We start from the raw sequence: 20955 nt of genomic DNA, 5'->3' as shown, positions 1-20955 counted from the left end.
TAACTGATAGTACTTCCCCTTTTCCCTTGAAAAACCTTCATGGCTGAGCTGAATCTTCAGAGTTGTTTTTTGGGGGACATTAGTCCACCTTCTCCCCAGATTGCCAGCATTCTGACTAAAAGCAATTTTCCTTTCTACCAACATGTGTCTCTTGGGTATTGATTTTTGAGTGGTGAGCAGCCAGACCTGAGTTCAGTATAACACCACCATGCATTGAAATCACTGTGCTTGAGGTCACCAACTATCATCAAGTTACCAAATCCAATTAAATCTTTCTCAGTCCTCATCTTGCTCAACCTCTCAGGTGGATTTGACAAAGTTGACTCCTCCCTCTTTCTTGAAATACTTTCTTCACTTGCTTTCTTGAGTACCACTCTCCTGCTTTCCTCTTTTCTTGGAAGGCTGTTCCTCTTCCATCTCCTTTGCTGACTCTTCTTCATTGCCCTGCCATCTTAATGTTGGAGTGTATCAGGCCTCAGCTCTCATACCTCTGACCTCCTACCTTCCTAGGTGATTCCTTTGCCTTGGTAATTTTAAACACCTTACACATGCCAATCACTCCAGCTTCATCTGTGTCCCCTGAATGGTAGGCTGCCCACTCAGCTATTCAATTTGTGTTAGTTTTCTAGGGCTACCATAACAAAATAGCATAGACTGGGTGGTTTAAACAACAGAAATTTATTTTCTCACCGTTCTGGAGGCTAGAAGTTAGAGATCAAAGTGTCAGCAGGGTTGGTTTCCTTTGAGGCTTCTTTCCCTTGGCTCCCTCTATCTTTACATGGCCTTCCTTCTGGGTATGTCTGTGTCCTAATTTCCTCTTCTAATAAGAACTCAATCATACTGGATGTGGACCCACCCATTTTACATTAATTACCTCTTTGAGACCCTATCTTCAAATACAGGCACATTCCGAGGTACTGGGGCTAGGACTTCACCACATGAATTTGGGAAGATACAATTCTGCCCACAGCAGAACTAGGTACTCAGTTTCTCCACCTGAATGAATAATGGGCATCTCATGACCAAGACTGATCTTTACATCACACTCCACCTCACCCCGATCTCCAGAAAACTTGCTTTTTTCTCATTGTTCTCCAACTTCATTTGGTTTCTATTCAATGTCTCTTCCTATGTAATATAGCACTTACAAATATTTTCAAGCCCCCAACATGCTATATCTTCTTATGTTTATTGTTTATCTCCCACTAAAATGTAAGCAGGGCAGGGATTTTGTTCTGTTCATTGTCTCATCCCCAGCATTAGGAATAGTTGACTGATACGTAGTAGTTACTCAATAACTTGCTGCTGAATGAATAAATATAACTATAACAACAACTCTATTACATAGGTATGGTATTGCCTCCATTTAATAGATAAAGAAATAAAAACTCAGGGAAAATATGTAACTTACCTTAGGTCATAGAGCTAGTAAGGAATGGAACTAGATTTGGACTCAGGTAATCTGAATCCCGACTGCTGATAAGCAATTAACATTTCAGTGTGGCAAATGCTATTTCTAGAGGAGCTCAGAGTGTACTGGAGCCCTTAGGAGAGGCACCTAACTCAGGAGTTAGAATAGGAGACAACTGGTAAAAAAAAAGTTATGTGGAAGAGAGGACCAGGGTGAGGCAGCCTCACATACGTATGCAAGGTAAGATCCTACACCAGATTGGTGCTCAGTAATTAGTCAAATAAATGAGTAATTAAATAGACAACTACTATATTATATAAACCTAAAGAAGTCAAAGCACATTATCATGGAAGAGCACTGTAGTACTCAGCACTCCATTTATTCATAGAATCATTAAACTTAAAGAGAAGAATGAAGAACTGACTACCATACAACTGACCACAGCTCCCAAGCCTATAATGAAGCTGTCAGAACTGACTACTCCAGGCCAAATATATTACAGTACCATTGCTAGTCAACAAGGTCACAGCAATAATTAAGATCTAGTTCTAATTTTATTAGGGTCTTGGGGAAATGGTAAACAGCAGAAACTTTCAGTGTGTAGCAGACCTCAAAGATTCTGTGAGGAAGTTTATAACTCCCTAGTAGAGGCAATCAAAGCTCAAGTGCTTCATAACTCACAACAGGAATACTGAACTGCATTCATAAAGAGAGAGAGAGAGAGAGAGAGTTTTTTAAAGCCAAAATGAAAACCTGGGTTATTTAAACTTGAATCATTAAAAAAAAAAAAACTTGAATCATTTTATTTCACTGAAGAGAGCCCATTTTAGTATTCATCATGCTAATTTGACAATAAAAACCCATTTCTGACATTAAGTACAATAATTAGTAAAATTCTAAGAGTTAGTGAAGATATGGATGGTTAGGAAAGTTGAGAAATTAATTTCTGAGGTATGCTTCTTTCTGAAATTATTCTATCTAGAGCCTGGATTCTCATGTAGGGTCACTCATTTCCCCTAGAGTTGAAGTTACCTAACATACAAATCCTATCACCAGTCTAGCTGAAGTGTTAGAAAGATAATGGTAGGCATTGTAGCCTATAGAAGCTGGAAAGGCTGCAAGTGTTATGCCCAAGTCCAGATAAGTACGTAAAGAAAAAGAAAGCATGCCACCAACTGGGCCAATTGATGCCACCCAAATCCAGCCTATGAAAAATTATTTACTGAAAAACATGCTATTGGAAGATAACCATTGAACTCCACTTGTATGTTCCATATTTATAAATCTGAGCCATTGGCAGTGTGCTTTACCCGTTGACAGTCCTGGGAAGACTTAAAAATATACTTATGGGAAATGCTTGTCAAATTTTGTGTAAAACCCTATGGGAATATTGACTAGAACAAGACTGAATTTATAGGTTAATTTGGTAGAAACTGTAGCCTAAAGAAGCTACTGAATCCAACATTTATGATCATGACATATCTCTCTATTTAATTCTTCTATTTACATATCCTAGAGCAGAGTTTCTCAACCTTGGCACTATTGACATTTGAGAGCAGATAATTCTTTGTTGCCGTGTGCCTTGTAAGATGTTTAGCTGTATCCCTGGCCTCTACCCATCTGATAATAGTAGCATGCCCTGCCCAGATGTGACAATCAAAAATGTCTCCAGACATTGCCAAATATTAACTGCAGCGCTGTTTGTAATAGCAAAATATTAGGCACAACTTAGTTGTCCATTACTAAGAACACAGATCAATAAAACTTGGTTTATTTTTGCAACAAAATTTTATTCAACAGCAGGAAGTAAAATAGAAATACTAGATCTGTCTATCGATCTATCTATAAATTTGAATAAATCTTTAAAAACATGAAGTTGAACTTAAAAAACAAACTGTATTAGATTAGTGCCATGTAGTACCATTTATATACATTTTAAGTACTTAAAACAATAAATATCCAAACAATACTTTAAATGTGGTAAAAAATTTTAAAACTTGCATGGGAATGATTTCCATAAATTTTAGGATAAATAAAAATATGGTGGGGCTTTAGCTTAGTTTTCTCAATCTTATTTATTTAAAAACAAAATGATCTGAAAAAATAATGTGAAATATGCTTCAAGTCTTGATGGTAAACTTTGAGGACCTGTTATATTATTTTCTGTACAATTCTGAGCACTTGAAGTATTTCATAATACAAAACATAATTATATTTCAGAATAATCTGTAAGCTACCTTTTAAGATACTGACAAACTGAAAATCTTATGCTTTCTCAGGAGTAATTTGTTTTCAAAGATTTCATTAGACCTTTTAAACAGTTTCTGAATTTCTCTCAATACTCACTTGTAAATGACAGCTAAACATTTGTTTCAAGTAAGTATTATTCCTCAGTTAATAATCCAAATCCTAGAATATTCCCTCATAGGTTAGTGCTAGAATTGCCAAAGTAGCCTTTAAATTGTCCAAATATAAAACACTCTTGATTGACCTTAGTGACATTAGAAGGTTCAAACTTTGACAGAGTTATTTAATATTTAAATTATACCAGGTAGTGTGCTGGATCCTTATTTTGGAACACTTATGTTGGCAGTAAAGGCCATCTCCATCACTGGGGTTAAAAGAACTGGATACACTGGCTGATTTACAGGCCAGCTTTGCAATTACTTTTTTTTTTTTTTAATAGATCTTTATTGGAGTATAATTGCTTCACAATACCGTGTTAGTTTCTGTTGCACAACAAAGCGAATCAGCCATATGCATACACATGTCCTCATATCCCCTCCCTCTTAAGCCTCCCTCCCATCCTCCCTACAAGTGCTACAGTTTTACAAATGCCCTTCCCCAACTTCAACAAACACAATGAATTCACAGCTGCAATTAAAACTTGGTCTTCCATCTTTTCATAGGACCTATTTATTTTTTCTCATTTTTCATGAAATGATGTTCTAAAGAAAAAAATTTAAAGGAAAAAATATATTGTCTCACACTGAGACTAACAATCCCTAAAAAGTCTGTAGCTATATTTAAGTCAAAGGTCAGTTCAGATGGAAATTTCAACCTATTTTTCAATTTCTAATCTTTTAAAAGGCCATGTGACTTAAAGCTATTCCTTTCGTACGGCAAGAAAATGGAAGCTCCCAAATGATGAGTAGATGATAATCATAATTATGATAAAAGCACCATCAATGTACTCTCCAGGAAGATATTTTATATGACTTCAGAGCTTGGCACAAGAAATGAAGAGAGGAAAAAATGTGCTTGTTATACTTGTGTTAGGCATTTGAAGCCAATCATGTCAGTGATACAAAATAGCATGTCAGAGGGTGTCAAATTCAGAAATCAATAAGAATCTCTCCCCTTTAATGGTACAAATTGAACACATGTTTCAAATGCTAGCAACAAGGGATGCATTTGCTTCTAATCAATAGGTACTTCAGTTAGTAACACATGCTGCTTTTTTAAGATATGTAAATTGTTTTCCAATTTACCCGTTTGAATTAATCTTCTCTACTTAACATCCAGAGAATACAATGTAGGACGTTCTTGAATTTATGACTCATAATATGCAAAAGACATTTTTGTCATTTGTATTTACTTGATTATGAAGAAATCACCGCAGGGAGTAATTCTTTCAAGGCCAAAGACCCTGTTGAGTGACTACCACTGGGTAGAGGTGATCTGAGACACATGAAAGCCTTAAACTCAAATTAATAACACTGGAGAGGGCCAAACAGGGTATCTCTGGCGGAGGAATCTCTTGCCCGTTGTACTTTACTGAAAACAAGGGGATTAAATAGGGTTTACAAACGGGGTGTTGCAATTCCAGCCATTTTCCTGTGCTTCCCAAAATGCTGGCATTCAAGCTAATATTCTCCAGGCAGAAAGCTGAAATGTTATTTTCTGAGTCTAAACTGCCCAAGGGAAGAGACCTAAAGATACTAACAGTAGAAGTTCAGAGAAGAAAAAAAAAGGCCCAGTCAGATCACCCTCAGTAAAACTCATGGTTGACAAGCCCAGTCTGGACAAAGAACTCAAATTACTTCTTTATTTTTTTTTTCCAGTTAACTTCTTGATGCCCTGTTCTTGAAAGTGAGCAATCAGTTTAGGTCACCAGACAAATGAAGAATGTCTCAAATAATAAAAATCAGAGACCAAATAGACAAACACATTAACTTGGAGGAAACAAAGAACATGCAGGGAAAATAACACCCCTGGGGGAAAATAGCTAACATTTATATTCTCAAAGAGGTAAGAAGATCCTATGTACAGATTCTATGTACATGAAATACAAACTTGAGGCTATAAAATTGATGTTGATATTTTCTGATGTCCTTGACTGCAGCTTTGGATGTAGAAAAGACAATGCAAAAATTTACTTACTTTGATTTCAATATTTAGTTTCAATTTATTAATTATATTTTCAAAACTCTAATTTTTTCTTAAGCTTTTAAGGTCAGTTTGCTAATCTTGTTATTTAGTGTTTACATCCAGCAAATTATAACATTCAGTTTTAAGGGTTTTTAAATAATGGTTATGTTTTAAAATAATGTTTATTTCTATTTACAACTCAGTAATTAATTAAAACATCCTGAACTTTTCAAACTACAGTTACATTTTAGTTTTTTTCAATTATCTAATCTAACAGACAAAACATTTCCATGAACTTAAATAATTCTTATAGAGATAATGTATCTGTTCTAGTTATCTATTCCTATATAGCAAATAACTCTAAAGCTTGTTGCTTAAAATAATCATTATGCGCATGGAGTCTGTGGATCAAGAATTGGGAAAGGTAAAGTTGAGATGACTTTTCTCTGTTCTACAATGTCTGAGGGTCTCAGCTAGGAAGGTTCAAAGGCTAGGGTGGGGGGTGGAGTGAAATGCACTGGGAGAAGAAATCACCTGGAGGCATTTTCACTCACATATCCGACTCTTGATACCAGGTATGAGTTGGGACCTCAGCTGAAACTATGGTCCTGAATGCCTACATAGGACCTCTCTATGGTGGCCTGGGCTTCCTCACAGCGTGGCAGCCTCCAGCTTCTGACATGGTGTCTCATGGCTCCAAAGGCAAATGAGAGAACCAGGGCAAAGCTGCATGACTTGTTCTAATCTAGCCTTAGAAATCATATAGCATCAATTCTGCTATTTTCTGTTGGTTGGCCAGTCACTAGGTCAGCCTGAATTCAGGGAAAGTACATAGACTCCACTTCTCAATAAGAGAAATGTCAAAAATTTGCAAATATATTTTAAAACCTATAAATTGAGCGTAACCAAAGTTCTCTTGAATATATCAATAATGTACATAAATGTAGTAATACTTCACTTAAAATCATGTCTAAATTAATCAATTATGTGTTTTATTGGAAATGCAGATTGTCAGTCAAGTAACTTTATAAATACATGAGGTACCAAATGTCCATGAATTCCTTCTTAACATAAAAACAGAGTAGTTTTTCAGCCGTAAAAAGGAACGAAATTGGGTCATTTGTAGAGACTTGGATGGATCTAGCAACTGTCATACAGAGTGAAGTAAGTCAGAAATACAAATATCATATATTAACGCATATATGTGGAACCTAGAAAAATGGTACAGATGAACTGGTTTGCAGGGCAGAAACAGAGACACAGGTGTAGAGAACAAACGTATGGACACCAAGGGGGGAAAGTGGCTGGGGGAGGAGGTGGTGGTGGGATGAATTGGGAGATTGGGATTGACATATGTACACTAATATGTATAAAATGGATAACTAATAAGAACCTGCTGTATAGGGGCTTCCCTGGTGGCGCAGTGGTTGAGAATCTGCCTGATAATGCAGGGGACACGAGTTCGAGCCCTGGTCTGGGAAGATTCCACATGCCGTGGAGCAGCTGGGCCCGTGAGCCACAATTACTGAGCTTGTGCGTCTGGAGCCTGTGCTCCGCAACAAGAGAGGCCGCGATAGTGAGAGGCCCGTGCACCGCGATGAAGAGTGGCCCCCACTTGCCGCAACTAGAGAAAGTCCTCGCACAGAAACGAAGACCCACAGCCAAAAATTAAAAAAAATAAATAAATAAATAAATAAATAAATAAATAAATAAATAAAAGGAGGCGACTGTTAAAAAAAAAAAAAAAGAACCTGCTGTATAAAAAATAAAATAAAATTTTTTTAAAAAACAGTAGTTTTTTTCTCTTAAACCATTCTTTACTTAATTCTACAATGTACAGTTAAAATATGCATGCCCACTAAGAAGGAAAATACCATCCAGTTACTTAAAACTAGAGATTTTGGTAACTCAGACATCTAGAGTAATATACTAAATCCTTTTTATAGTCCCTGTGTCATGGTAAAATCATTCTGAGACTCAATTTCCAATGTGTGGAGGTTCCCATACAGCACCAAGTAATGCTCCAGGCACTAGCTGAGTACTGTCAGGGAGGAAGAAATTTTCCTCTACCCTTCTAGGTTCTTCTGACTGGTCTAAGAATTCAACTGATATGAGATAGATAAAAAAGAGTAAATCAAACAGAAGTTTAATAATATGTGTACATGGGAGAGACCCGGAAAAACTGAGTAATTTGCCAAAATGGCCAAAGCCCTCACTTTAAATACCATCCTCAGCTAAAGACAAAACAGGATGCTGAGGGCAGGGAGGCAGTTATAGGTTACCAGGAAAAGCACAGTAAAGAAGGGTAAGCTTATTGTGCATATTTAAGTCTTTGCCTTTTCCATTCATAATTTTCTAGAGATTTGGTCACACTCCTCTTCCTGGCACAGTGAGGGAGACACCCTTACAAATGAAGATTTCATTTAAAAATGTAAATGTTTCTTACAAGTGGGTAACTCTTACTTGGTTTTCAGAATTTTTCTCATGCCTGATGTTTCTTAGAAAATAACCAGCTTAAAATAATTACTATCCCAAAGAGGCAACTTTTGGGGGGCAAATTTTGCTCCCCTACGGTATCCTACAATTCAATTCAATTCTGACATTTCCTGGATAGAGATTCCACAGGTTGAGGGCTCAGCCCTACAAGACTGCCCCCAGCTCCCCCTTTAGATACTGAGTCACAAGTCCAGGTTATTACCTGTACTTATCACCAACTCGCTATAAAGCAGAGGTTCCAAGGACAGGACGCCTCTTCAGTCTTGATTAATTTGCTAGAGCAGCTCACAGAACTCAGAAAAACATTTTACTTATTAGATTTCCAGTTTATTACAAAAGATACAACACAGGAACAGCCAGATGGAAGAGGTACATAGGACAAGGTATGGGGAAGGGGCACAGAACTACCATGCTCCCTCCAGGTGTGCCATTTTCCCTGAATCTCCATGTATCCACCAACCCTGAAGTTCTCTGAACCTTGTCTTTGGGGGTTTTACGGAGGCTTCATTACACAGGCATGACTTATTAAATCATTGGCCATTGATGACTGATTCAACCTCCAGCTCCTCTCTCTTCTCTGGAGGTCAGGGGAACGGGACTGAAAATTCCAACCCTCTAATCACATGGTTGGTTCCTCTGGTGACCAGCCCCTTATCCTTAGGTGATCTAGGGGCATTCCAAAACTCACCTCATTAACATAACAAAAGACACCTTTATCATTCTCATCACTTAAGAAATTCCAAGGGTTTTAGGAGCTCTGTGCTGGAAACAGGGACAAAGACAAGATATATATATTTTTACTATAAGTCACAATATCACACATGGCCTACCAAACTGAAAAAGAAATTGGTCTCCCAGAATGTAGACCACTACATTCAAGCTATTCTCACTATTAGTTTAAGACTGCCATACACACCCATTATGAATACTTGACTGATCTTTCATTTCTTTGACAATGTACACTAATTTTTTTTCTAAATTTAAAGACCTCTGAAATAAGATATGTAAACATATTTTCTAATAATGAAGATCTTCGTACATCATGGTAATCCAATGATATGTAAATGTATTTTTTATTTAATGATAAAGACCTTTGAACTTGAGGGTCCTAAGATATATAAATGTATTTCCTATCTAACAAGACCTGTGCAATTGACTAAGACCTTGCACTGTCTTATATTCTTAGCACCATACCAATCTCAACTATTTAAAATGATGTTGAATTTACATGGCTAGGTCTTACGTGCTATAATAACTCATAAGGTCATTCATTCTACTAACAATTCAGAAAATAAAAGATTCAACACGTGATAGTAAGAAGAAAAAATTAAATACAAGCCTAGAAAGATAAAAATTGAGGAAATCTACCAGAAAGCAGACCAAAAGATGAAAAGAGATAAAATTTAGAAATAAACATTAGATAATTAAAAGACCCGTCAAGACGTTCCGACATTCAAATAACAGATATTCCAAAAAGAGAAAAAGGAAGGTTGAAATCATCAATGAAATAGTTTAAAAAATTTTCCAGAATGGAGGTACAGAAGCTTCCAGTTTCAACAGGCCCTAATGAACAACCAGCACAATGGGCAAAAACAAACATACATAAAGGGATATTAACAGGAATTTTCAGAAGAGTGAAAAATAAACATTTTAAGAACACTAAATACAGGAAAAATCCCTAGAGAGAGAAAAATCAGGTTCTAAAATGTCAAAAAAAACAAATAGCGAGAGAGATCTCAATAGCAACACTGAACACTAGAAGTTAATGAAACAATGCTTTCCAAATTCTGAGGGAAAATAATTTATGACATAGAATTCTCTACCTAAGCAAACTGTCAACCTGCTATGAGGTAGAATAACGGAATTATAAGATAGGCAAGCGCTCAAAAAATGTATCACCTAAGCACTCTAAGGAATTTACTGGAAGGTATGGTTTATCCATACAAGAAAGTAAATCAAATAGAGAATGATATGAGATCCAGGAAGTGGAAGGCAATGAAAGAGAAAGGTGAAAGGATGATGGTGAATTAAATTCTCAGGATCAGTGATGTACAGCAGGCCCAAGAAATAACCTGTATAAATTGGGGAGACCAAAGAGTTCTGAGAGAGAGGTCTCCAAGGAAAGGAAGTTAATAGAATTCTTGATGGACTTGAATGTGTTCAAAGATTTACAGAACTGGGAGCACGTTGGTAATGGGGAGGAAGAAATTTTTCTCTACCCTTCTAGGTTCTTCTGGCTGGTCTAAGAATTAAATTGACATGAGACAGATTAACAGGAGAAAACTCAAACAAAGTTTAGTAACATGTATACATGGGAGAGACCCAGAAAAACTAACTCGCCAAAAATGGCCAAAACCCTCACCCTAAATACTATCTTCAGCTAAAGACAAAAGAAGACGTTTGGGGGTAGTGGTTTGGGACTTCAAAGGGGAGGAAGACAATTCACATGAAAATGAAAAAGCAAATGTTTGGCAAGCAAATATTTTTTGGGCCATGCAGAGACAATGGGACAGACTGGAGTCTGATCTCTAGGCCCTGCTGAGTTTCCCCAAGGCACCTACCCCATATTCTTTGCAGCTATCTCTGGCGATCTATTCCAGGAACAGGACCTCTGTCTAAATTCTTTAGGCAGTTAGGGGGAAGGTCAACGTTTCTTCCTGAGTCTTTTGGACCTTGATTGTTTTTCAGCTCAAAATAATCTACATGCTGGGCTTCCCTGGTGGCGCAGTGGTTAAGAATCCGCCGGCCAATACAGGGGACATGGGTTCGAGCCCTGCTCCGGGAAGATCCCACATGCCGTGGAGCAACTAAGCCCATGCACCACAACTACTGAAGCCCATGTGCCTAAAGCCCATGCTCCACAACAAGAGAAGCCACCGCAATGAGAAGCCCATGCACCGCAACGAACAGTAGCCCCCACTCGCCGCAACTAGAGAAAAGCCTACACACAGCAATGAAGACCCAACGCAGCCAAAAATAAATAAATAAATAAATTTTTTAAAATAAATAAATAATAATCTACATGCCAAAGAGACATTTTGGGGTGGCAAATCTTGCTACCCTACATTGGGAATAAATTAGTGAGTGTTAAGTACATTTTAAGAATTAGACCCTAGAAAAACACAAAAATAAGATATTTATCAACCTCAAAGAAACAAAAAGGTATAGATGAAGGAAAATTATGAATAATAATGATGTGAATTCTGAATATTGACTTAAACTTGTTATAACTGTATTAGAAAGACAGGCAGAATAGAGGAAGAGAGGGTGCATATGTGATGGAGGAAGGTGAGGTGGTGAAAGAGAACAAGATCCTCATCCTCCAAGTGGGAAGCCAACAATTAATAAATAAAATTTTAAAATCCAGAAAAAAAATATAGTCACACTACTTGCATGTATGCCATATCTCCCTATACTATTTGAGTACATGGAAGAAAATCTCAGAAGAATCAACTAAATATGTTGAAATGATTGTTTCTGGGTAGTAGTAAATGGTAGGGGAGGGGAACTGTTCATAATAAACATTATGGAATAATAGTGTGTAATAAACATTACATAATAATATGCAGTAAACATTATGGAAATGTATCACTTTAAAATCATATACATATTGTAGAATCAGAATTCTAAGATGTCCCCCAGGACCTCTTCTCCCCAGTGTTACACACTATATAATCCCCTCCTTTGAGTGTGGTCAGAACCTATGACTTGCTTCTAGACAATAGACTATGGCAAAGGTGATGGGATGTCACTTCCTTGATTATGTTACATTATTTAAGACTCAGTCTTAAGACTGGAGAAAGGAACTCTGTTGTTGACCTGAAAGAAGCAAGCATGTTGGAGAAGCCCTTGTGACAACAAACCATAGGCTACCTCCAGGACCTGAGGGCAACCTCCAGCCAGCAACCAGCAAAAAGCCGGGGTCCTCAGTCACACAGCTACAAGGAAATAAATTCTACCAACAATCTGAATGAGCTTGAACTTGGTTTACTCACCCATGTCTGGACCATTTCATGTTTTGTCTCTCACTGGAAATAACCAACAAAACGACTAGCATCAGTCCAAAAGGTACAACTGAATGGATCCTCTTGACATGGACCCAGGTCATTAGCTCTTCCAGGACTACTCCGAGATCCTGAAAGCAGAGTTCTTTGTTTGCATTCTTTATTTTGTGAACAACTATTTTAAAAAATATTTCCCTCTTCTCCAGGAACTTATAATCACAGTGATGACTGAAGAGCAGCAGAATTTGTCACCCCAAACTATGCCGGGGCTTCCCTGGTGGCGCAGTGGTTGAGAGTCTGCCTGCCAGTGCAGGGGACACGGGTTCGGGCCCTGGTCTGGGGGGATCCCACATGCCGCGGAGCAGCTAGGCCCGTGAGCCACAACTACTGAGCCTGCGCGTCTGGAGCTTGTGCTCCGCAGCAAGAAAGGCCGCGACAATGAGAGGCCCGCGCACCGCGATGAAGAGTGGCCCCCGCTTGCCGCCACTAGAGAAAGCCCTTGCACAGAAACGAAGACCCAACACAGCCAAAAATAAATAAATAAATAAATAAAATTAAAAAAAATAAAGGAATTCCTTTAAAAAAAAAACGAAACAAAGAGTTGCTTATCAGGGAAGGGAGGGAATGCAGAAACAAAGGAGAAGCAGCCAAGAAACAATTAGTGCAGCAATGGGGCAGAGTCCTGGTTCCTCCTCAAGGAATATACATAACCAAATACCTTTGAGTTCTTCTGCAGGAACTAAGGCCCCCACCCAGGTTGAGGACGGTAACTTTCAGCGAGCATAAGATTCCTGGAATACTGCCCTCTTAACCTCACCATCAACCAATCAGAAGAAAGTCTGCACACAGTGGAAGATAACGAAGACTGAACTCCTCCCCAAATGATTCTCCTTTTCTAAAAATTTTCATGGTCAAGCAGACTCTTTGGGGTTGGTTTTTGGACACGAGTCTGCCTTCTCCCCAGTTTGCAGGCCTTCTGAATAAAGCAACTTTTCCTTTCCAACCAACACTCATCTCTCAAGTATTAGCTTTCGAGCAGTGAGCAGCTGAACCTGAGTTCAGTAACATTATTTTTAAGAAACAGCAGATATAAGAAAAGTTCTGAAAACTCAGTAGAAATTACCCTTTTGTAAGAGGCATTTACACTTATAAGAGAAATCTCCATTTGTAAGAGTGTCTCCCTCTTTGTACCAGGAAGAGGAGGATGACTCAAAATCTCTAGAAACTCTTGAAGGCAAGGACTTAAGTCTGCATAACAACCATACCCTTGTTTACTGTGCTTTGCTCGATAACCTCCCATAACGGGCCCCCTCCCCCAACCCTCAACATCTATCTTTTGTCTTTAGCTGGAGATGGTATTTAAGGTGATGATTAGATGGTATTTAAGGTGATGATTAGATGGTATTTGAGGTGATGGCTTGGACCATTTCCAGGAATTTCTGTTTTCCTGGGTATTTCTCATGTATATAGGAGGTACACATGTTACTAAACTTCTGTTTGTTTTTCTCCTGTTAATCTGTCCTTTATTACAGGGGGTCTCAGCCAAGAACCTAGAAGAGTAGAGGGAAAATTATTTTTCCTCCCCTACACAGTCCTACAGTGAAAAAAGAATGGAGACCAGGAGGCAGTTACCTGATTTTCTAGGCAAAAGAAGATAGTACCTGAAATAAGATGGCAACAGTGTGACAGGAACAGAGAGAAACAAATAAAAATGTTATTTCTAAGAAATAAATGGATAGAATTTTGATTCAATAAAACAAGAATAAGAAACACGCTCCTTAAAATTAAAGTCAAGGATAAGAAATGAGGTTCTCAATCCCAGATGTTTTGCCTCTCCCATCTCCCTCCCATCTCACAGACTATCAATAAAGAATAAATGGATTTAGATAAATAAATAAATATTGTACTCTGTAACTTGGGGGTGTTGCAGGGGAGTGTTGAGCTCTGCCTGCACAGAGATGCAGTTCTATTCTTTTTTGAATATTTGAATTTTATTTTATTTATTTATTTATACAGCAGGTTCTTATTAGTTATCGATTTTATACATATTAGTGTATACATGTCAACCCCAATCTCCCAATTCATTCCACCACCACCACCCCCCCCACCCCCCCATCCCGCCACTTACCCCCCTTAGTATCCATACAGAGATGCAGTTACTATTAATGCATTTTAAGACATAAAAGGCATCCTACAGGGCATCTCTGAAAATTCTTCCCCCTCCTGATTTCCGGGCAAAGGAATTTATACACGGATGGTTTCCCTTGAGCATTCTTTCTGGTGATGGAAATCCACAGCCAGTTTTCTCATTGAAAGCAGACTTTCCCCAAGGCCACACACATCTAGCCTGTTAGCCTGAAGGCTGCCGCCAACCACTCACTCTCCCTACCTCCAAGATGCCTTCTCTAAACCAATTTCATCTGGGGGAAGGAAGAGAACAGTACTTGAGCACAAAAGCTTCACAGAAGAAATACCACTTACAGCTGACTGAGTCATTTTGCATATGTGCATCTGCCCCAAATTAGGAATACTTGTGAATGGAATACCACAAATGTCTTTGAAGTTCATTACTGTTAAGAGTTATGCACTGAGGGGGCCTTTTCCTTGTTTACATAGCATGTTATGGTCTCACAGAGACTGAGGGAAGTGGAGTAACCACTCTGGTTTACATTATAGGATGGTTCGCAGAGATGAAAGGATTTCGTGCACTGAGTCTTACCGCCTGTGTTATTACCACCAGGGCACATATCGCAAAGAGTAAATCAAGTTAATCTGCCAGAGCCTTGGGTTATGTATGTGGGGATTATTACACAAGATAATTTCACGTTCCTGGGAAGGTTCAAGTTTGCAGAGGACTGGATGACCTCTTTGCCTATTCCAAATCTATGGTTTTTATAAGGTCTTTGCCGTATTTTTCTCTCTTTCTCCTTTGGTAAGAGCTTAATAATGTCTCTATGTTTATTTAATGAACAGTTTTCTTACACTTAGTATAAAAAGTATACTGTGACTCTGTAATTGGGAAGATCTCAACAGAAAAGGAGATCACCACAGTCTAGGAGAGAATGACCAACTCACACGTCAGGTAAGGCGAGAAAATAGGGATTTAAAGACACTTGAAATTTAATTGTTTTAAACACCATGCAGGCCAAACAAAACTGCATACAGGTGACACTGTGTTTAATGAGCCTATAGGTGTAAAAACTATGGAACCAGAGCAGAGGGTTCTGGAGAAAAAGTTATGAGAGAAACATAGGTGAATCCAAAGAGATTTTGTACATACCCCTACCAGAATTGGGTTTCATCATTTTGTTGTTGTTGTTACAATGGAGTTGGGAAGCACACATTTTAAAAGACATTTGTAGGGACTTCCCTGGCCGTCCAGTGGTTAAGACTTGGCGCTTTCACTGCAGCGGGCCCGGGTTCAATCCCTGGTCAGGGAACTGAAATCCCACAGGCCCCACAGAGTGGTCAGCAAAAAAAAAAAAAAAAAAGACATTTGTAGTGATGACACTGAATCTTATGGTTTTTTTTCAGTTCAATCTCATCTTTAAAACCTTCCACAATAGTCCTCATCCTCTACCCTTTAAATATGTTTACAACTCTCTGTGGACCCCCTCAGTGACCAATTTTATCTGAGTAAATCAACAATTTCTGCAATTTAGTAGAAAGTCCTCTCCTCTTGAAAGCATAGCAGAAGAGCTCCTCTGAGCTCCCCAGGTATGCTTTCCTAGCCTAGAAAGCTGCCTTAAATATAGTGTGTGTTTCCCCTAAGGGTTTTGCAAAAGTTGGCAGTCTTCTTAGGACCCCCTTTCCGTCTTAAACTTTTTCCACCAAGCTACCCACAAAAATTAATAAGCATCCTTGGGGTAATTATGTGAAGCTCTAAGCAGAGCATAATTAAAAACCTTTGACATTTACTTTTTATTTTATTTGACGTTTAGAGAGAAAAATTCAACTCAGTTTTTCTCTCTGGTCCCTAATATGTTTTTATTACTGACATTCTCAACTAGTAGGTATAAGGATTGCCATAGAACTCTAAGGAGACAAAGCAAAAGTTGGTATCTGGTGGCATGGTGGCAGGGGAAAGGGGTAGGAAGTGGGGACAGGAAGAAAGAAATGAGCAGTGTGAAAATCCATCCAGAGATAAACCATGGGAAGAACTGGATAATGTTCACATAACTCATACTTTTCTGAAAAGCTTAAAATTAGGTATGATTTATGATATAATATTGTCAAAAAAAGTTCCAAACAGATCCAGTCCCACATGTTGACTTAACCCCTTTAACTGCCTCAATTGCACTGCATTCCCTTTATTAAGTCAGACTACCTACTACTTGCATTGCATTATTTCAAAATATAATTTTCATTAAGTTAGAGACATGATTCTCAAACAAATATTAGGGAGCACTTGTCAAAAATGTATTTACCTCATTAATAAGAAAGCCAGCAGGATGACAAAGCTAATTGAAAGATAGGGGAAACTGCTATATAGAGAGTCAATAAAAGAAAGAATGAAATAGGATTACTAGGAAAAGATGCAAAAATCACAGCCTTTGCTGTTATCATGTCTACAAGACAGAAATCATTTGCATCTCTACCTAAGAAAAGTCAATTGCAATTTTTCAGTCTTCTATAAGGTAATATCTAACTTTACTGAGTTTGGATCCTAATCAGTAATAAGGTGGGCAATGTTAGATCATCTACCAGCACTTCAGAAACTCGAGAATGCATCAGAATCTCCTGGAGAGCTTGTTAAGCCAGATGGCTAGGCCCCCAGCCCCAAAGTTTCTGATTCAGTAGGTTTGGGGTGGCCCCTAAGAATAGGCATTTCTAACAAGTTCCAGGTGATGCTTCTGTTGCTGGTCCAGGGACCATACTTTGAGAGCCACTGCTCTAGTTTCACACTAAAAAGACTTGTAGTAATATTTCTGCATTATTTTCAAGTGTCACATATGTCGAGATAAATTGTGAAGGACTTTGAAATAGATCATTAAGATTATTAGATATCTTCCATGGAAAACTAGGCTTCATGTAATTCTTGATTTTCTGAATCCTTGGGGTTTATACCCTTCATTGTTTTTGAGATATTTTAGAATTCTGTAATTTGCAGAAAACAAATAGCTATGCAAATGATTCTTGTCCATAGACATGCAAATTAATTCTGTCCAGGTGGAAGGACAATTGATTTCCCTCCCCAACCTTCACTCCATATGCTTCTGTAAAAAAGCCACTTTTGCATTTATTTGCAAATTCATTTTCAGTATTCCTTATTTATATGTATATATACATATTATGTGGTTCTCTGCACTTTCCTTTGAACTTCTTGTCACATGTTGTTGGTTTCTTCAATTAATGAGTTAAATAAAATCTTTGGCACATGTTTATTTCATATTTGGATGAGTCATGATTAACACCCTTTACAAAATTATCCTTTAACAAATACTTTTTCTTAAAAATAATTCCCAAGTTTGAAATTTCGCATTTTGTTGAAACTATTTTTATGGCAAGCAAATGAATGTCTTCCTCCAGTAGAGCTGGTTTGCGGGTTTTGAACTTCCTAACATTTAATATTTAACAGTTTTCAAAATTTAGTCTGCTGGGCCACTGACCAGACTGGGATCCTATGGATTTCAGCTGCCTCTTTCCTTTAACAATAACACAGCTGCTCTTACTTTTTTAATCCTTCTTCACTGTCATCATTTATCTAACAGTGAATTCATATTTGTTCCTTTCAAGTTGTATTATTCAGAGGTATAGTTTGGCCATTTCTATTATTCTGGGTGTTGACCTCAGCCCTTAATTAACAACAGCAAAACCACAAAACGTTTGCTACCTGTTTCCAAGCCTGGAAACTCTTAGTCAAACATCTGGAGTGTGAGGAGGAGGTAGATTTTTATGCCAACTTAGAATCCTTTGAATTTCTAGGGTCAGCAGGAAATCTTAGCTGCCTGGTGGGGTCACAGACAGATATTCTAAACTCTAAGTTCATGACCCTGGATGCTGCCCAGCTTCTAATCTGAATTGCTTCCTTCCAATAGAGCATCTGTGTTCTATAAGAGGAGCTTGGATTCTCCCCACTGCCCGGAAGAAACCCTTCCTGGGCCCCTCAGCTCTGGAATTTATAACGACTCCGGTTAGACTCTCACAGTTCAGCTCTTCCTCCACCCACTCTCAGTGAGTTCATTTGGAAGATGGTGGTAACACCCAGTTTTTCCCAGAAACTAGTGTTCATTTCCCTGATGACTACAGAATGCTGTAGGGTATATTATGAGGAATATGGAGGTCAGGCTGAGTTCACTCCATGTAATAACTTTATGCCAAAAAGGAAATAATACCACTCATTTCTCCTGGGTGTAGAAAAATAAGGCCCTGAATTTTTTAGCTCATTATTTTCCCCATGTTGGCTCTTCCAGATTAGCATTAGTCTTTCTATCCCAAGTACTTACGTTTTCATAGAAAATACACTTAGGATGCCATATTTGAAGCAACCTTAAGATATTTTTCAAAACAGGCCATGGATCACCCTAAAATTTTATTTATGCAGAACTTTTCTCTCAGCATTTCCCTAGCATGCAAGAGTTCCTAACAGTAGGCAGGAGGCCCATATTCTGATTTATCACCTCAATATTCCTTTGCCAATCTTTTCTATGCAGTCAACAAAAGGAAAATATCATGACAAAGATATCTTGCCCTGATTTCCTCAATTTAAGTGAAAATTGGGGAATGGAGGTATGATTTAGATACCAGAACATGCCCCCAATCTTTTAGTTAACGTGCGATCACCTCGGCCTTTTAGGTCAATAGAAATATCACTTCAAACATCATATTTGCAGAATGGGAGGGAGAAGGTTGCCAGAAAAAATGAAGAATACTTATCCAGTCCTAAATGTTGCCAGGCACTTATTTATACTAAAAAATTACTCAAAGTTTAAACAAATTCTAAATTTAATTGGACAATCAACAGAAGAATGGATAAAGAACATGTGGTACATATATATACAATGGCATATTACTCAGCCATTAAAAAGAATGAAATAGAGGAGACTGGTTCAAGATGGCAGAGTAGAAGGACATGCTCTCACTCCCTCTTTCGAGAACACTGGAATCACAACTAACTGCTGAATAATCATCGACAGGAAGACACTGGAACTCACCAAAAAAGATACCTCACATGCAAAGACAAAGGAGAAGCTGCAATGAGACGGTAGGAGGGGCTCTATCACAATAAAATCAAATCCCATAACTGCTGGGTGGGTGACCCACAGACTGGAGAAAACATATACCACAGAAGTCCACCCACTGGAGTGAAGGTTCTGAGCCACACGTCAGGCTTCCCAACCTGGGGGTCTGGCAACGGGAGGAGGAATTCCTAGAGAATCAGACTTTGAAGGTTAGCAGGATTTGATTGCAGGACTTTGGCAGGACTGGGGGAAACAGAGACTCCACTCTTGGAGGGCACACACAAAGTAGCGTGTGCATCGGGACCCAGGGGAAGGAGCAGTGACCCCATAGGAGACTGAACCAAACCTACCTGCTAGTGTTGGAGGGTCTCCTGCAGAGGCAGGGGGCAGCTGTGGCTCACCAAGGGACAAGGACACTGGCAGGAGAAGGTCTGGGAAGTACTCTTTGGCGTGAGCCCTTCCAGAGTCCGCCATTAGCCCCACCAAAGAGCCCGGGTAGGCTCCAATGTTGGGTCGCCTCAGGCCAAACAACCAACAGGGAGGGAACCCAGCCCCACACATCAGCAGTCAAGCAGATTAAAGTTTCACTGAGCTCTGCCCACCAGAGCAACAGCCAGCTCTAGCCAACACCAGTCCCTCCCATCAGGAAACTTCCACAAGCCTCTTAGATAGCATCATCCACCAGAGGGCAGACAGCAGAAGCAAGAAGAACTACAATCCTGCAGCCTGTGGAACAAAAACCACATTCACAGAAAGACAGACAAGATGAAAAGGCAGAGGGCTTTGTACCAGATGAAGGAACAAGATAAAACCCCAGAAAAACAACTAAACGAAATGGAAATAGGCAATCTTCCAGAAAAAGAATTCAGAATAATGATAGTGAAGATGATCCAGGACCTCAGAAAAAGAATGGAGGCAAAGATCGAGAAGATGCAAGAAATGTTTAACAAAGATCTAGAAGAATGAAAGAACAAACAAACAGAGATGAACAATACAATAACTGAAATGAAAAATACACTAGAAGGAAGCAATAGCAGAATAACTGAGGCAGAAGAACGGATAAGTGACCTGGAAGACAGAATGGTGGAATTCACTGCTGAGGAACAGAATAAAGAAAAAAGAATGAAAAGAAATGAAGACAGCCTAAGAGACCTCTGGGACAACATTAAACGCAACAACATTCGCCTTATAGGGGTCCCAGAAGGAAAAGAGAGAGAGAAAGGACCCGAGAAAATATTTGAAGAGATTATAGTTTAGAACTTCCCTAACATGGGAAAGTAAATAGCCACCCAAGTCCAGGAAGCGAAGAGAGTCCCATACAGGATAAACCCAAGGAGAAACACGCAGAGACACATAGTAATCAAATTGGCAAAAATTAAAGACAAAGAAAAATTATTGAAAGCAGCAAGGGAAAAATGACAAATAACATACAAGGGAACTCCCATAAGGTTAACAGCTGATTTCTCAGCAGAAACTCTACAAACCAGAAGGG

At 38.6% G+C, this 20955-nt stretch overlaps 1 long non-coding RNA gene across 1 annotated transcript in view; it reads left to right on the top strand.

Moving 5' to 3' along the window:
- LOC309630482 overlaps positions 1–20955 on the top strand; it is a 532185-nt gene that overhangs the window by 86486 nt on the left and 424744 nt on the right. The window lies entirely within an intron of this gene.

The sequence above is a fragment of the Balaenoptera borealis genome, assembly GCF_965194805.1.
Source record: "Balaenoptera borealis genome assembly, chromosome: 6".
Lineage (NCBI taxonomy): Eukaryota > Metazoa > Chordata > Mammalia > Artiodactyla > Balaenopteridae > Balaenoptera > Balaenoptera borealis.
This window is presented reverse-complemented; position numbering and strand designations above follow the sequence as displayed.